The sequence below is a fragment of the Rhincodon typus genome, chromosome 31 (genome assembly GCF_021869965.1).
Source record: "Rhincodon typus isolate 14 chromosome 31, sRhiTyp1.1, whole genome shotgun sequence".
NCBI lineage: Eukaryota > Metazoa > Chordata > Chondrichthyes > Orectolobiformes > Rhincodontidae > Rhincodon > Rhincodon typus.
The window spans coordinates 2,638,196-2,655,400 of NC_063362.1; positions in this window are offsets into that span (position 1 = coordinate 2,638,196).

The window sequence follows — 17,205 nt, forward strand, 5'->3', positions numbered from 1 at the left end:
CCCAGTGAGCACTGTAACCAAACTACACTACCCAATTGACACTATCACCAAACTATACAGCAAGAACACCTTCTTAACCAAACTACACCATACAAACAAAACTACAACCAAACTAGATTGCCTAATAAACATTGTAACTAAACTACACCATGCAAACTAAGTTTCATCTTTCATTCAAGATAGATACCAATTATATTAGATTTCCTGATTTCCAAAGGATGACATTCTGTCTTTTTGTTTACGTTAGATTTGTCAGCATATGTTTAAAAGTTTAAGGACTCTTTTGAACCTATTCAGTTGGTAATAGTTTCAAATTCCTATGTTACAGATTCAATAAATACAACAAAGTAGGCAGCGATTTCTAATCCACAGAGAAATTTCGCTCTGACAGCAACTTCAAAAGGGATATTTTAGTAAATATTTGAATGAAAGGCAGTTGACTTTCTCATTGACCTGGAAATTTGCCAAGAATGTTAAACCTCTAACTAATCTCAAGAATCACGTTTGAATTACTGGTTAAAAGTAATGCTGATGGTGAAGAGGACATGAACAGGAATGGTGCTTGAAATAACTCCACAAAGGTCAGTATCCCATCACCAAGTCACCCTTTATTTACACATGCACAGTACATCACACTGATCCAGCCAGCTCCTAGAGTGAGCAGAACCCCTGACACTCCTGTTTATATCTGTCAGCCAGGACTCCCTCATTAGACCAGATTAACAGCACCACCTGGCTGACCTCATTACAAATACGACACTGCTTCTGTCCCAGAGTTGAGTGTCTGCTGTGTCTTATAATAGGCCATTTTGCTTGCTCTGAGTAGTCCCTGTCCATGTTCAATATAAAAACAGAAAGTGTCAGAGAGTCTCAGCATGTCTGGCAGCATCTGTGGGGAGAGAAACAGAATTAATGTTTCAAGTCTGATACGACTCTGCTTCAGAAGACAAGAAAATGAAGAATTTGGCTAATCGTAAATAAATGGCTTAAAATAACTAACCTTGAATTAAATTAGAAACCATTTCGGTCATAGTAAAATGTCAGTAATTATATTTTTAGATATTGTTTACTGAGCTATCTTTTAATGGCATATTGTAATTTTTTTATTAACAATACATACAAAGCCAAAACTGTAATGGCAAGGTGACAAAGAAAGTAGAGCATTAGATTTTCGAAGCAATTGCTGGCATCATGGCTCAGATTGTGATTTATTTTTGTCATGATGCTGTTTCAAGAATTATCTGACAGATGAACTTCAGAGACTTCCTGATCACTACGGTTGATCATTGGAGAAAATCCAGGGCATTCAATATCACAACAACACAGGAAATTGATTTATATTTTGGATGTCACTCTCAATGAAAAGCACAGGGTCTCAGTTGCAGCTCCATTCTGGCTGGGAATTTCTGATTGGTCTTATAAGGGCTAGGCCCTCCTGTGATGGGCCAATGGGGGAGCTCAGGGGCTCAGTGACTCACTTCTCCAGGGATTTCACACTTCTCTTGTTCAGTCTCAGAGACTGGGACGATGAATGAGACAGTGGTGCAGCAACATCTCCATGAGTCTGAGCAATCACATGTCATCCGAGGTCTAGAGGGGAGATGGCTGGGAGAGGTACTCTGCACCCTCACCTCTCGTGTTGTTAGGATTTTGTGACCACATTGAAAGGGGGTGTGCGATGTAGCTGAGCATCAGTGAAATAGGCAGGTTAGCTGCACACTAACTGACAATAGTTCGCTCTTGAATTGGATCTTCCAAAATGCATCACCTCGCATTTGCCTGGATTGAACTCCATCTGCCCAACTCTCCAATCTATCTATATTCTGCTGCATTCTCCAACAGTCCCCTTCACTATCTGCTACTCCACCAATCTTAGTGTCATCTGCAAACTTGCTAATCAGACCATCTATACCTTCCTCCAGATCAGTTATGTATATCACAAACAATAATGGTCCCAACACGGATCCCTGTGGAACACCACTGGTCACAGTTCTCCAATTTGAGAAACTCCCTTCCACTACAACTCTCTGGCTCCTGTTGCCAGCCAGTTCTCTATCCATCTAGCTAGTACACCCTGGACCCCATACGACTTCACTTTCTCCATCAGCCTAGCATGGGGAACCTTATCAAACGCCTTACTGAAGTCCATGTATATGACATCTACAGCCCTTCCCTCATCTATCAACTTTGTCACTTCCTCAAAGAATTCTATCAAGTTGGTAAGACATGACCTTCCCTGCACAAAACCATGCTCCCTATCACTAATAAGCCCATTTTCTTCTAAATGTAAATAGATCCTATCCCTCAGTATCTTCTCCAGCAGCTTCCCCACCACTGACGTCAGGCTCACCAGTCTATAATTACCTGGATTAGCCTTGCTACCTTTCTTAAACAAGGGGACAACATTAGCAATTCTCCAGTCCTCCGGGACCCCACCCGTGCTCAAGGATGCTGCCAAGATATCTGTTAAGGCCCCAGCTATTTCCTCTCTCGCTTCCCTCAGGAACCTGAGATATATCCCATCTGGACCTGGGGACTTGTCCACCCTAATGCCTTTTAGAATACCCAACACTTCCCCCCTCCTTATGCTGACTTGACCTAGAGTAATCAAACATCTATCCCTAACCTCAACATCTGTCATGTCCCTCTCCTCGGTGAATACCGACGCAAAGTACTCATTAAGAATCTCACTCATTTTCTCTGACTCCTCGCATAACTTCCCTCCTTTGTCCTTGAGTGGGCTAACCCTTTCTCTAGTTACCCTCTTGCTCCTTATGTATGAATAAAAGGCTTTGGGATTTTCCTTAACCCTGTTTGCTAAAGATACTTCATGACCCCTTTTAGGCCTCTTAATTCCCCGTTTCAGATTGGTCCTACTTTCCCGATATTCTTCCAAAGCTTCATCTGTTTTCAATCACCTAGACCTTATGTATGCTTCCTTTTTCCTCTTTGCTAGTCTCACAATTTCACCTGTCATGCATGGTTCCCTAATCTTGCCCTTTCTATCCCTCATTTTCACAGGGGCATGTCTGTCCTGCACTCTAATCAACCTCTCTTTAAAAGCCTCCCACATATCAAATGTGGATTTACCGTCAAACAGCTGCTCCCAATCAATATTCCCCAGTTCCTGTCAAATCTTGCTATAGTTGGCCTTCCCCCAGTTTAGCACTCTTCCTTTAGGACCACTCTCGTCTTTGTCCAGCAGTATTCTAAAACTTACGGAATTGTGATCACTATTCCCAAAGTAATCCCCTACTGAAACTTCAATCACCTGGCCAGGCTCATTCCCCAACACTTGGTCCAGTATGGCCCCTTCCCGAGTTGGACTATTTACATACTGCTCTATAAAACTCTCCTGGATGCTCCTTACAAATTCCTCTCCATCTAAACTCCTGACACTAAGTGAATCCCAGTCAATGTTGGGAAAATTAAAATCTCCCATCACCACCACCCTGTTGCTCCTACATCTTTCCATAATCTGTCTACATATTTGTACCTTTATCTCACACTCGCTGTTGGGAGGCCTGTAGTACAGCCCCAACATTGTTACCGCACCCTTCCTATTTCTGAGCTCTGCCCATATTGCCTCACTGCTCGAGTCCTCCATAGTGCCCTCCTTCAGCACAGCTGTGATAGGAAGGAGTTACATAGATACAGAGAAGAGGTAAAAGTGACAGAAGGTCAAAATGGAATTACAAAAGAAGACAGTGGAGAGAGAAGTCCAGAAGAGATGGGGGAGAGACAGCTGTTATAAAGGAGAAGTGAGAAATAAAGGCTACAGAAAGGAGAAGACAATGAAGATCAAAAGAGAAGAGTAAGGACCAGAATAACAGGATGGAAAATTGGAAAACAACAAACAGGGGAGCAAAAAGAGCTTGCAATTAGCTACAGGATGGGATAAAGAGGGAAAAGGATGATTGTGAGTCGAAAGGATGAGTGTGAGCAGAGGAAAGGATGAGTGTGAGAAGAAGAAAAGATGAGTGTGAGCAGAGGAAGGGACGAGTGTGAGAAGAGGAAAAGATGAGTGTGAGAAGAGGAAAGGATGAGTGTGAGCAGAGGAAAGGATGAGTGTGAGAAGAGGAAAAGAATAAGACCTAAAGGAGGTAAGGTCCTTGCTTCCTGGCCCATGAATACTTGCACTATTTATGTTATCCTTGGAATTACACTCACTGATTATAACATGTATCCAACTGGATTTTCCTGTTCGAACATAACTAAACAGCTGCCTGCATCAGAATAAAACAGAGGCAGGAGTTAACAGTGATCGGTCACACCAAGAACAGTTACTGCAGCTGCACATCACCAGCCAGGCTCTTTATAGTCTCCACAACTACAACATGGTTGTGGTAAAGTCTGATTGGCTATTTGTCCTGTCTCCCAAACATTGTCAATGCCTGGAACTGTGCAGAAGCTTAGATGTGGAGATTATTGACGAAACCCTAAACTAGATTTGTTGGGCAGGAATCAAGCTGCAGGAAACACATCACTCACCAGTGACCCAGCACAATTTGCGATGCCTTTCTGTGCTGTCTGCAACCACCAGCATTCATTTCACGCTATTTCTGATATTGTGGTAATTTCCTCAGATCAGCAAGTACTGGACCAATGAGGCCATAGAGCCTAGCCTCATTCTTAAAAGTATTTAATTAAACCGCCGCTCTCTATCTCCTAATATGAAATATGAATGATTTCACACACCAGATTTCACACTCTAATAATCACTGAGAAACAGCAAACACCAATAAACGACGACTCAAAAAAGAGAGACAGAATCTGTTTTGTTAATGTTTTCTCTGGTGTTAGTAGGTGAGGACAGGGCGCAGCAAGTAATGACAATTGTTTTCATATCTATCTTTTCATTTTCTTTCATGGATAGGATTGGGCATTGCAGGCTGGATCAGCTTTTATTGTCTGTTCCCACTTGTCTTTGAGAAGGTGTTAGTGAGCTGCTTCTTGATTCTCTGCAGTCCATGTGCTGTAGATACAACGATAATGTTGTTAGGGAGGGAATTCAGGGATTTTGACCCAGCAACAGTGAAGGTCTGGCGATATATTTCCAAGTCAGGATGGTGAGTGGCTTGGAGGGGAACTTGCAGGTAGTGGTGTTCCCATGTACCTGCTGCCCTTGTCTTTCTAGATGGAAGTGGTCATGGATTTGGAAGGAGCTATTTGAGAACCTTTGGTAAATTTCTATAGTGCATCTTGTAGATAGTATGCACTGCTGCGACTGAGCTTCGGTGGAGGAGGGAGCGGATGCTTATGGATGTGGTGCCAGTCAAGTGGGGATGCTTTGTCCTGGATGGTGTCAAGCTTCCTGATTGTTGTCAGAGCTGCCCCCATCCAGGCAAGTGGGAGGTATTCCATCACACTCCTGAGTTGTGCCTTGTAAATGACGGACAGGCTTTTGGGAGTCAGGAGGTGAGTTCTCACTGCAGTATTTCTAGCCTCTTGTATTTACAGTATTTATATGGTTAGCCTAGTTCCATTTCCAGTCAATGGGAATGCCTAGGGTGATAGTGGGGATTTGAGTGAGTAAGTTAGTATGTACCATGTTCTATCCTCAAACAAGCATCACAAGATTATCACCAGCCAGCAAATAAACACAAAATGAATGCTCCTCATTGTTGAGCAAAATTGTAACCTGTGATGCTTTGACAGATCACAGAATCCCTGCTGTGCAGAAAGAGGCCATTTGGCCCATCAAGTCCAAAGAGCATCGCATCCAGACCCATCCCCCTACCCTACCCCTGCATTTCCCATGGTTAATCCACCTACCTGCACATTATGGGGCAATTTAGCAAGCTCAATCCACCTAACCTGCACATCTTTGGACCGTGTGAGGAAACCAGAGTACCTGGAGAATACTCACGTAGACCCGGGGAGAATGTGCAAACTCCACACAGACAGTCACCCAGGGCTGGAATCAAACCCAGGTCCCTGGTGCTGTGAGGCTGCAGTGCTAACCACTGAGTGACCAGGCCACCCCTTGTCAAGCATTTTTATCATAGGGGCATAATTAACCCAACAAATCCCAAAAGTGCAACCAACTGTCCACTCTAATGTCCATTCACACTCGATGACAAAGTCAGTACTCCCTGAATATGACAATCTCCAAGATTTTGTTCTGTCAAGGTCTAATTGAATATCCTTTAGAAACATAACATGACATACAATTATCAAAAGCAGCAAAGGCAAAATTACTGAAATGGCTGTGCAACAGATCAATGTACTGTACAAACAAAATCAATCAGGAGAAGGAGAAACATTTACAATTCTTTCGAGAAACAAAGTACTGTGGATGCTGGAAGTCTAAAACAAACTCAGAGAAATTGCTGGAGAAACTCAGCAGATCTGGCAGCATCTGTGGAGAGAGAAACAGAGTTAATATTTCTTTATGATTCTTGTCAGATGAAGGGGAGGAATGGCCATCAGGACAGGATAACAAATTTGTGGAAAGAAGTGGCGAGAGACAGAGCAGCTGCAAAACTAAATGACAGAAATTCCTTCAACACCCAACCAGCATGAGGGTTGTGAAAGAGGAAGCAAAACTGCAAGAGATTCAAATCAAGTTGCGTATGAAGATGAACTAGAGTTAAGAAACATGCTATCTAATTGCTTTTACGAAAGACTAGATGAACAACATACCAGTCAACATTATACACACATCAGAGCTTTGATCTCAGTGAAGTACAAGATAATGATCATGTCTACTTTATATCAACTGGGTTACAATGTTCTTCACAGATCAGTGTGCCACAAAGTACTGGGAGGAAGCGTAGGCAGCAACACTATTCCCATCATGACACAGGCTCATCTCTGAATCACAAAGTTACAAATTTAAAACAAATGCAGAAATTGCTGGAAAATCTCAGCAGGTCTGGCCGCATCTTTGGAGAGAATGCAGAGTTAATGTTTCAGGTCCAATGACCCATCTTCAGAACTTCACAGGTTTTGTTTCTGTCTTCTGGCATCAACAGTTCTTTGGCTTTTTCTTGTTTAGTTGCAAACTTAAGCCTGACTCCAGAACTCGACACAGTAATAAGGAAATGTGAATAATTATAGGAATGTCTTTCAGATTGGTCGATAATCCAAGGCTCCATTTGTCTGTTAGGAAAACATACAAGCTCTCTTTCTGCTGCTATTCAAAGAAGAGTCTTCTGGTCAATATTCCTGCCAAAGGCATGTGATTTGACCATTGATCTTGTGGATCTTGCTGTGCCTACGTAATAGTAATGAAGACACCTCAAAATCAGTTTTTTACCTATCAAGCACTTGACAATGATAAAGAATGCAATGATAATTATCTAATGCTTTACCGGTGAAATATATTAAAGGCAATCATTAGAGAAAAATACTGCGTATTTTGGAAACCTGAAATAAAAACAGAGAATGCTGCAGAAACTCATCATTTCTGTAGCATCTGTGGAGAGAGAAACAGAGTTAACATTTCAAGTCTGGTATGATTTTCTTCAGAACTGAAGAGTCAGACACGAAACATTAACTCAGTTATTTTTTAATTCATTCACAGGATATAGGAGTCTCTGGCCAGGCCAGCATTTATTGCCCATCCCTAAGTACCCAAAGGGTTGTTAAGAGTCAACCAGGTTGCTGTGTGCCTGGAATCACATGTAGGCCAGACCGAAGATTTCCTTCCCTAAAGGACATTAGTGACCCAGATGGCTTTTTCCAACGGTCAACAATGGTTTTATAGTTATCATTAGACCATTAGAACAAAGAACAAAGGACAAAGAAAATTACAGCACAGGAACTGGCCCTTCGGCCCTCCAAGCCTGCGCCGATCCAGATCCTCCATCTAAATTAATTCCAGATTCTTTTTTGAATTAAAATCCTACTGTCAGCCATGGCAGGATTTGAATCTGGGTCACCAGAATATTAGCTGAGTTTCTGGACTAATAGTCTAACGATAATACCAAATTTCCCTCTCAAAGACCCTCCCAGGACAAAATGTTTAAATCCTGGGATTACTTCGTTTGGAAAAGTGGGGACTATTGAGTCAGACACATTATCAGATGGTTTTCTGCTCTGTTTGGTTGGAAATTATTTTAAAATCGATTAACAGTGAGAATGCCTGACCATCAGGTTAGTACAGAGGACCAGAGCAATGTGACATTCACAGGCTCACTCGTAGTGGTTACATTCAGGGCTCTACTTTTCTATTTCCAGAAAATCTGGAATAAAAACTGCTGGAGAAACCCATCAGGTCTGACAGAATCTATAGAGAGAGAAAGCAGCATTAACATGTCAAGCCCAGTGACCCTTTTTCCAGAACAGTCCCTTCTTCTTGGTTTTGATGTGGGGTCACTGGACTTGGAACATTAACTCTGCTTTCTTCTGCACAGATGCTTCCAGACTTGCTGAGTTTCTCCAACAATTTGTTCATTTCTTTCCCCTTGTTTCATTGTTCTTATCCAGTACAACTGGGTCAGTTGTTAAAATATTGAATTCAAAATAGACTATTCCTTTCTCATTGGTGGTATCTCTCGTGGTCAGCAGGGAGGCTTGACTTACTGACATCCCTACCCGAGTCCATGTAAACCCAAACAGCACAGATTGATAGATGGTGTAACCTGTCCGACCACCAGAGGGAGCTGAATGAATTTAGAGAGAGTCACAGAGTCCTACAGCATGGAGACAGGCCCTTCGGCCCAAACTGGTCCATGCTGTCCAAAATGTCCATCCAAGCTAACCCCATTTCCCTGCACTTGGCCTATATCCTTCTAAACCTTTCCTATCCATGTACTCATCCAAATGCCTTTTAAATGTTGTTAATGTGCCCACCTCAACCACTTCCGTTGGCTGCTCATTCCATATGCGTACCACCCTCTGTGTAAAAAAGTTGCCTCGTAGGTTCCCATTGTATTCTTTCCTCTCTTCTCTTAAACTGATTCCCTCTTGTCCTTGATTCCCTAACCCTGGGAAAAAGTGAGTTAAGATTATATTTTGATGGGTAAATAACTGAAACTAACTAAGTTACACACAAAGACAGAAATCTCTGCGGAAACTCAGAAGGTCTGGCAGTATCTGTGGAGAGAGACAAACAGTTAACAGTGCGAATCCAGTGACCCTTTTTTCAAAACGTTAACTCTGCTTTCTCTCCACAGACGCTGCCAAACCTGCTACGTTTCCCCAGCTATTTCTATTTTCATTTGTTTCAGATCTCCCAGATCCACAGCTCTCTAACTCAGGAAGGAACCCCAGACTCTGGATGGGTTTTAGGGGCAGGAACCCCAGATTCTGGATGGGTTTTAGGGGCAGGAACCCCAGACTCTGGATGGGTTTCAGGGGCAGGAACCCCAGACTCCGGATGAGTTTTAGGGGCAGGAACCCCAGACTCTGAATGGGTTTCAGGGACAGAATCCCAGACTCTGGGTGGGTTTTAGGGGCAGAACCCCAGATTCTGGATGGGTTTCAGGGGCAGGAACTCCAGACTCTGAATGGGTTTTAGGGGCAGGGACCCCAGACTCTAGATGGGTTTCAGGGACAGAATCCCAGACTCTGGATGGGTTTTAGGGGCAGAACCCCAGACTCTGAATGGGTTCAGGCGCAGGAACCCCAGACTCTAGATGGGTTTCAGGGGCAGGAACCCCAGACTCTGAATGGGTTTCAGGGACAGAACCCCAGACTCTGGATGGGTTTCAGGGGCAGGAACTCCAGTGTTGTTGCTGCCATCCCAGTTAGCATCTGGAACTCAGCGTGGAATTTTTCTGGTTTGCTTGTAACAGTTGAATCCCCCTTAAACTACTGAATACATTTCACCAAATCAAACATTCAACAGCTGACTCATTCCAAAAATAGTAAACCTTGCTCTCTAGTGAATACTTCCTTGTTGTGGAGTTTACTTCAATGACTTGTGTTTTGCAAATCACATGGGAAATGAGTACTTTTTCAGTAACCAGTTATTTCTTTGAGTCACCTTACCTGCTGCCAGTTAGGTTAATGACTTTGTGTGTTCATCACATTCACTGAGACTGACTCATTTCGATGCCACCTCTCTGTGCTCTGTACAACCTTCAGTCTGCTCATGACCTTAACAGGAAACCAGCATCACCCACAGTTCAGACTGTCTTTATCAGAAACAAGAAAGCAAAGTCCATGGATATTCCTGGATGTTAATTGGATGGAACTGAGAAATAAGAAAGGGATGATCACCTTATTAGGATTGTACTGTAGACTTCCCAATAGTGAGTGGGAAATCGAGAAACAAATTTGTAAAAAGATCTCAGTAATCTGTAAGAATAATAGGGTGGTAATGGTAGAGGTTTTAACTTTCCAAACATAGACTGGTACTGCCATAGTGTTAAGAGCTTGAGTGGAGAGGAATTTGTTAAGTGCGTACAAGAAAATTTTCTGATTCACTATGTGGATGTACCTACTAGAGAAGGTACAAAAGTTGACCTACCCTTAGGAAATAAGGCAGGGCAGATGGCTGAGGTGTCAGTGGGGAAGTACTTTGGAGCCAACAACCATACTTGTATTAGTTTTAAAATAGTGATGGAAAAGGACAGACCGGATCTCAAAGTTAATGTTCTAAATTGGAGGATGGCCAATTTTGATGATATTGGGCAAACGGATATTAGGCAATGATATTTGGGGAGCGGAAGTTCGCAGGTAAAGGGAGGGCTGGAAAATGGGAAGCCTTCAAATATGAAATAATGAGATTCCAGAAACAGTATGTTCCTGTTAGGGTGAAGGCGAGGCTGGTAGATGTAGGGAATGCTGGATGACTAGAGAAATTGAGGTTTTGGCCAAGAAAAAGAAGGAAGCATATGTCAGGTATAGACAGCAGGGATCAACTGAATCTTGAGAAGAATATAAAGGCAGTTGGAGTATACTTAAGAGGGAAATCAGGAGGGCAAATAGGAGACATGAGATAGCCTTGGCAAATAGGGTTAAGGAAAATCCAAAGTGTTTCTACAAATATGTTAAGGACAAAACAGTAGCTGGGGAGAGAATAGGGCCCCTTAAAGATCAACAAAGCCACCTATGTGTAGAACCTCAGGAGGTGGGGGAAATATTAAATGAATAATTTCCATCACTGTTTACTGTGGAGAAGGATATGGAAGATAGAGAACATGGGGAAATAAATAGCAACATCCTGAAAAATGCCCATATTACAGAGGAGGAGGTGCTGGATGGCTTAAAAAGCATAAAGGTGGATAAATACTCGGGACCTGATCAGATGTATCCTAGAACTCTGTGGGAAGCTAGGGAAGTGATTGCTGGGCCCCTTGATGAGATATTTATATCATTGATAGCCACAGGTGAGGTGCTGGAAGACTGGAGGTTGGCTAATGTGGTGCCACCATTTATGAAAAGTGGTAAAGAGAAGCCAGGGAACTATAGAGCAGTGAACCTGACATCAGTGATGGGCAAGTTGTTGGAGGGAATCCTGAGGGACAGGATTTACATATATTTGGAAAGGCAAGGACAGATTAAGGATAGTCAACATGGCTTTGTGTCTCACTAACTTGATTGAGTTTTCTGAGGAAGTTTGCTGGGTGGCACAGTGGCTCAGTGGTTAGCACAGCTGCCTCACAGCACCAGGGATTCGGGTTCAATTCCACCCTCGGGCGACTGTCTGTGTGGAGTTTGCACATTCTCCCCGTGTCTGTGTGGATTTCCACCAGGTGCTCCGGTTTCCTCTGCCAGTCCAAAGATGTGCAGGCTAGGTGGATTGGCCATGCTAAATTGCCTGTAGTGTTCAGGGATGTTTGGGTTAGATGTGGGGAAATGCAGGGGTAAGGGGAATGAGTCGGGTGGGATGCTCTTTGGAGGGTCAATGTGGACCTGTTGGGCTGAATAGCCTGTTTTCACACTGTAGAGGTTCTGTGATTCTAATGAAGAGGATTGATGAAGGCAGAGCAGTGGACTTGATCTATATGGACTTCAGTAAGGCATTTGACAATGTTCCTCATGGTAGACTGGTTAGCAAGGTTAGAGCGTACAGAATAGAGTGAGAAATAGCTATTTGGATACAAAATTGGCTCGAAGGTAGAATACAGAGGCTGGTGGTGGAGGGTTGCTTTTCAGGCTGGAGGTCTGTGACCAGCGGTGTGCCACAAGGATCGGTGCTGGGTCCACTGCTTTTTGTTATTTATATAAATGATTTGGATGTGAACATAGGAGGTATGGTTAGTAAGTTTGCCGATGACACCAAAACTGCAGGTGTATTGGACAGCGAAGATTACCTCAGAGTACAACAAGACCTTGATCAGATGGGCCAATGGGCCGAGGAGCAGCCGATGGAGTTTAGTTTAGATAAATATGAGGTGCTGTATTAATGGAAAGGCAAATCAGGGCAGGACTTATACACTTAGTGGTAAAGTCCTGGGGAGTGTTGCTGAACAAAGAGACCTTGGGGCACTGGTTCATAGTTCCTTGAAAGCGGAATCACAGGTAGACAGGATAGTGAAGAAGGCATTTGGTATGCTTGCCTTTATTGGTCAGTGCATTGAGTATAGGAGTTGGGAGGTCATGCTGAGTCTGTACAGGACAGTGGTTAGGCCACTTTTGGAATACTGCGTGCAATTCTGATCTCCCTGCTAAAGGAAAGATGTTGTGAAACTGAAAAGGGTTCAGTAAAGATTGACAAGGATGTTGCCAGGGTTTGAGGGTTTGACCTATAGGGAGAGGCTGAGTAGGCTAGGGTTATTTTCCTTCGAGCATCGGAGTCTGAGAGATGATTTTATAGAGGTTTATAAAATCATGAGGGGCTTGGATAGGGTGAATAGCCAAAGTCTTCTCCCTGGAGTAGGGGAGTCCAAAACTAGAGGCCATAGGTTTAAGGTGAGAGGGGAATGATTTAAAAGAGACTGAAGGGGCAACTTTTTCACGCAGAAGGTAGCGCATGTATGAAATGAGCTGCCAGAGGAATTGGTGGAGGCTGGTACAATTATAACATTTAAAAGGGATCTGGATGGGTATATGAATAAGAAGGGTTTGGCAGGACATGCTGGCAAATGGGACTAGATTTATTTAGGATATCTGGGTTGGCATGGACAAGGTGGACCGAAGGGTCTGTTTCTGTACTGTACAGCTCTATGACTCTGTGACTCTATGAGTGTCGTGAGTCTGGTCACTCTTACTCCTGATCCAAAGGGTATGCAAATATCCAAATGCACTTCAATTTATTGCCATTCTTTTTTATATAGTTCTGAAGAAGTCATATCAGTCTCGAAAGGTTAACTCTGTTTCTATCTCCAAAGATCCTGCCAAACCTGCTGAGTTTCATCAGCTTCTCTTGTTTCAGTCTTTCCTTCGTCCGTTATTTCCTGCCCATTGATATTATGTAGACGTTCCAAGTTGCCCAGGAGACCGACGGGGATCGTCGAGGCGGGGTGCGGGTGTTGGTCCTGGGCGAGGTGCATGGGGATGGTGCTGTGTGAACCAAGCTATTGTTCAAACCCCAGAACGGTGAACTGGGAGACTTTGCAAGGAGCAGCTCCACCAATCAGAGGCTGTTTCTCTCCCATTCGTGAGGCTGTCAAATGCAGGAGAGGAGTAGTGTGTGATTGGAGGAGCACTAAACAACACAGTGTGAGTGAGGCCAGCAGCAGTAGCGGGGGGGAGTCTGTGGGACTAGGAATTGGGGGCTTTGAGTGAGATCCCAGCTTGGGGAATGAGGTAATGGCAGGAGAACTGAGATCAACCACTTCACTCAGCCCCAGGCCCCAGCCCCTTCTGTGATGGTCAACTTGGGAATCCAAAACTAGAGGGGCATAAGTTTAAGGTGAGAGGCGAAAGATTCAAAAGAAACCTAAGGGGTAACTTGTTCACACAGAGGCTGGTGGGTGTATGGAACAAGCTGCCAAAGGAAGAGGTAGAAGCTGGTACAATGCCAACATTTAAAAGGCATCTGGATGGATAGGAAGGGTTTAGAGGGATACGGACCAAATGCTTTAAATGGAGTTAGGTCAGATTGGGATATCTGGTCGGCATGGATGAGTTGGATCAAAGAGTCTATTTCCCTGCTGTACGACTCCATGACTATTCAGAACCCAGTCTTGTTCTCTTTCTAACTCTGTTTCCAAACTGAAAAGACCAAGAAGATTTTGATAGTTAGCTCTGCTGCTTGGTACTTTGTAACGGGCATTTTTATTAATTACTTTTGTAATCAATCAATTTATTGGCTCTGGGATTGTTTCTTAATTCTGAACTTCAGGTCTCCTGTTGGAACAAATGTATCCGTCTGAAACTGCGTGAGAATGAAAACCACTGCTGCCTTTCAGAAGCTCTGCCAGCTGCAGACGCCACTCCAACGTAATCATCACTTTGCTCCTATCCCATGAGCTGCGCACAGACACAAAGATCACAGGTAGTCATCCTCCATAACAGCATGATGAGGCGACATCTCACAACAGCTGAGAAAACATGAGATGGACCATCCTCAGTGGTGACTGTGGAGGATCTGCAGATCCTTTCTGCACCCCCAGAAAGAGACATCCTCAGCCCAGAGACAAACTGCCTCACATGACAACTGGGATTGGATTGGTCACTGCATTCGAGTCCTAAAGCCCCCTCTCTACTCCTAGCCCATGACTGTCAATGATGACATAGTGGCCAATGGGAAGTGCTTCAAAGATGCATTGTAAATCCACTCAGTGAAGATCGACTCTGACCTGGACCTCTGGGAGAGAGTGCGCTGCACTGTCCACCCAGGCCAGGTTCCCACTTCACAAAGTTTTGAAGCAAGACAGAAGATGAATGTTGAAGAAGCAAGAGCAAGAAGACCATTCACAAGGATGTTTAACAAGGGTGTTGAACACTGCATGAGCAGTTGACTCTCTAATGACTAGGTACCCCATGTAGACTTAGATTTGGGATTTTGGTTTTTATGCAATTTACCTCCTAGCCTTTTATTTTCTTTCCCACTTCATTTCCCGTTCGCTCGCTTCTCCCTATCTCTTATGGTGCCTCCCTTTTCTCTGTCCTCTTCCTTTTCCCCTCTCTCCCTGTGTCCTTACTCTGGGACTCTGTCACTCTCACTCAAACGGACCACTGAGAAGACAGGAATGGTGGGCGTGTGAGGACAGGGCTGGAGAATGTTGCCCACATTGATAAAGACTGTCAGCACCAAGTCTCCGATATGACAGATGAAAAGCAGGCTCTTGGCCAAGTCTGGCTGTGTCAGTGTGAGACTGGACGGGACTGAGTCAGCACCCAGACAGAATCAACATTTGCTAATCAAACTCCTCTATGGGAGCACTGAGTGCCTGTGCGTAATGGATTGGGCAAACATTGCTTCTTGTGTGCAACATTAGCAAACTGACTCAAGCCACATTGACTCCATTGTCTATTGTAGGGCAGCTTCACCTCTAAAGTAGCAGTCACACCCCATTTTGGATCTATTTAAAGACATAAAACAAACAAGATTGATCAATATTCCCAGGGTTATTGTCGGCCACTTACTGTACTCAGTTGAGTAAATGGTTCTCGTTAACAACTGAATAGGTTTCAAACAATACCACATGAAGGCTTTTTGTGCCAATGACTGTGGACAAAGTTAAATTCTTAATGTTTCTGCCATATTTCACTCATTCTATTGTAAGATTGGGGTGTGAAATTCAGTCTTTCACCTGCTCATTGTCCAATTACCTGACAACTTCTACCACGTGGTCCCTCACAATGAGGATAAATCCAGACTCACTACATTGAGTGAGGGGAAGTGAGCTCAGATATGCTTTTTAAAAAGGTCAGCTGATTGTGTTGAAGCTAAGGAAGGAAATGAACAGGAAATGTCGCAATATTCAGCTGGGATCTGGCTACACTTACAAATTGAAAGAACATGTGATCAGACAAATATAACACCCACAACCCCAATGTTTGCCAGTTGGAATTGATTCAAAAATTAATCTAATAATCCTTCGTACAATCATTGCGCTGCCGTCCCTACAGTTCTCCAAAACATCCTAATGAGTGAGACCCCTGCATACTGAGAAAAGCCAAATGATTCTTTTCTGAATTACTAAAGCACTTTATTGCCTCCCTTTCTCACAGCGAGAATGATGGGACGTAATGTTCAAGGCAAGTGAGGTCAGTTTATTAATCATACTCCCCCTTCACCAAATTTGTTCACCATTTCAGTTGGTTTGTTGAAAGCCCCTCGCAGTGATTATGCAGTTTCAGCCAGCAAGTCTGCTCGAATCTTTACACTGTTTCTCTCATTTATTCATGCATAGGATGTGGACATCATGAAGAAGATTGGCATTTCCTGCCCGTCCCTAATTACGCAGGGAGTGAGATGTTTGCTCAATCATTTCAGAGGGCAGTTGAGAGTCAACCACATTGCCGTGGGCCTAGAGTCACATTTATTCCAGACCAGATAAGGACAACAGAATTCCTTCCCTAAAGGGCATAAGTGAACCAGATGGGCTTTTACAAAAATCGATGATAATCTCATGGTCATTGTCACTGAATTGCTTCCAATTCCAGATGTATTTATTGAAATTCCTCTTCTGTGATAGGATTTGAACCAGGGCATTAGCTTGCATGTGTTAACTTCCTACTATCTCTGTTTTACAGTCTTGTTAATGTAACATTTCTGACATAAAATTGGTGATATTCCTAACCCTACCCAATCATCAAACTGACCAATGTCAGCTCTGACTGGCCTCCAGATTGATCCTTCCTCTCTCACCACTGCAGTTGGTTTTAATTTTAATAAGGCTTCAGGGTGGAAAGTAATTAAATCTTTGTGTAGTATTTTTTCAACTCTTTTCAGTTTCCAAATGGGCTGAATATTCTGTCACTATTTTCTTCCCTGTTTGAAAACAGACAGAGGACATCTCGGCATTTATTTCATTAGGTTCTAAGATTAAAGAAAAAAATGGTAAAATTTCCATTAAAATAAGACTGTTTGTGACTAAGTTTAGATTGAAAATGTTATCACATTCTTCCCATTGTCATTTAATATTGCATTTAGGCACTCAATCAATCATTCCCAACATCTGTATGTATTTAACAAATTGACCACTGAGGCAAAAACTTAGTGCTGATAAAGTTGAGGTCTGTGTCAATGCAATCAGTATTTAATACAACAAAACAATAGGAAGTGGGCAAAAATTAACTGATCTGTTTATGTTTACAGTCATTCTGTAGATTTAAAGTAATTGGTGGAAGAAGCAAAGGTTAGTTTGAGGAGACAACAAGGTGCAGGGCTGGATGAACACAGCAGGCCAAGCAGCA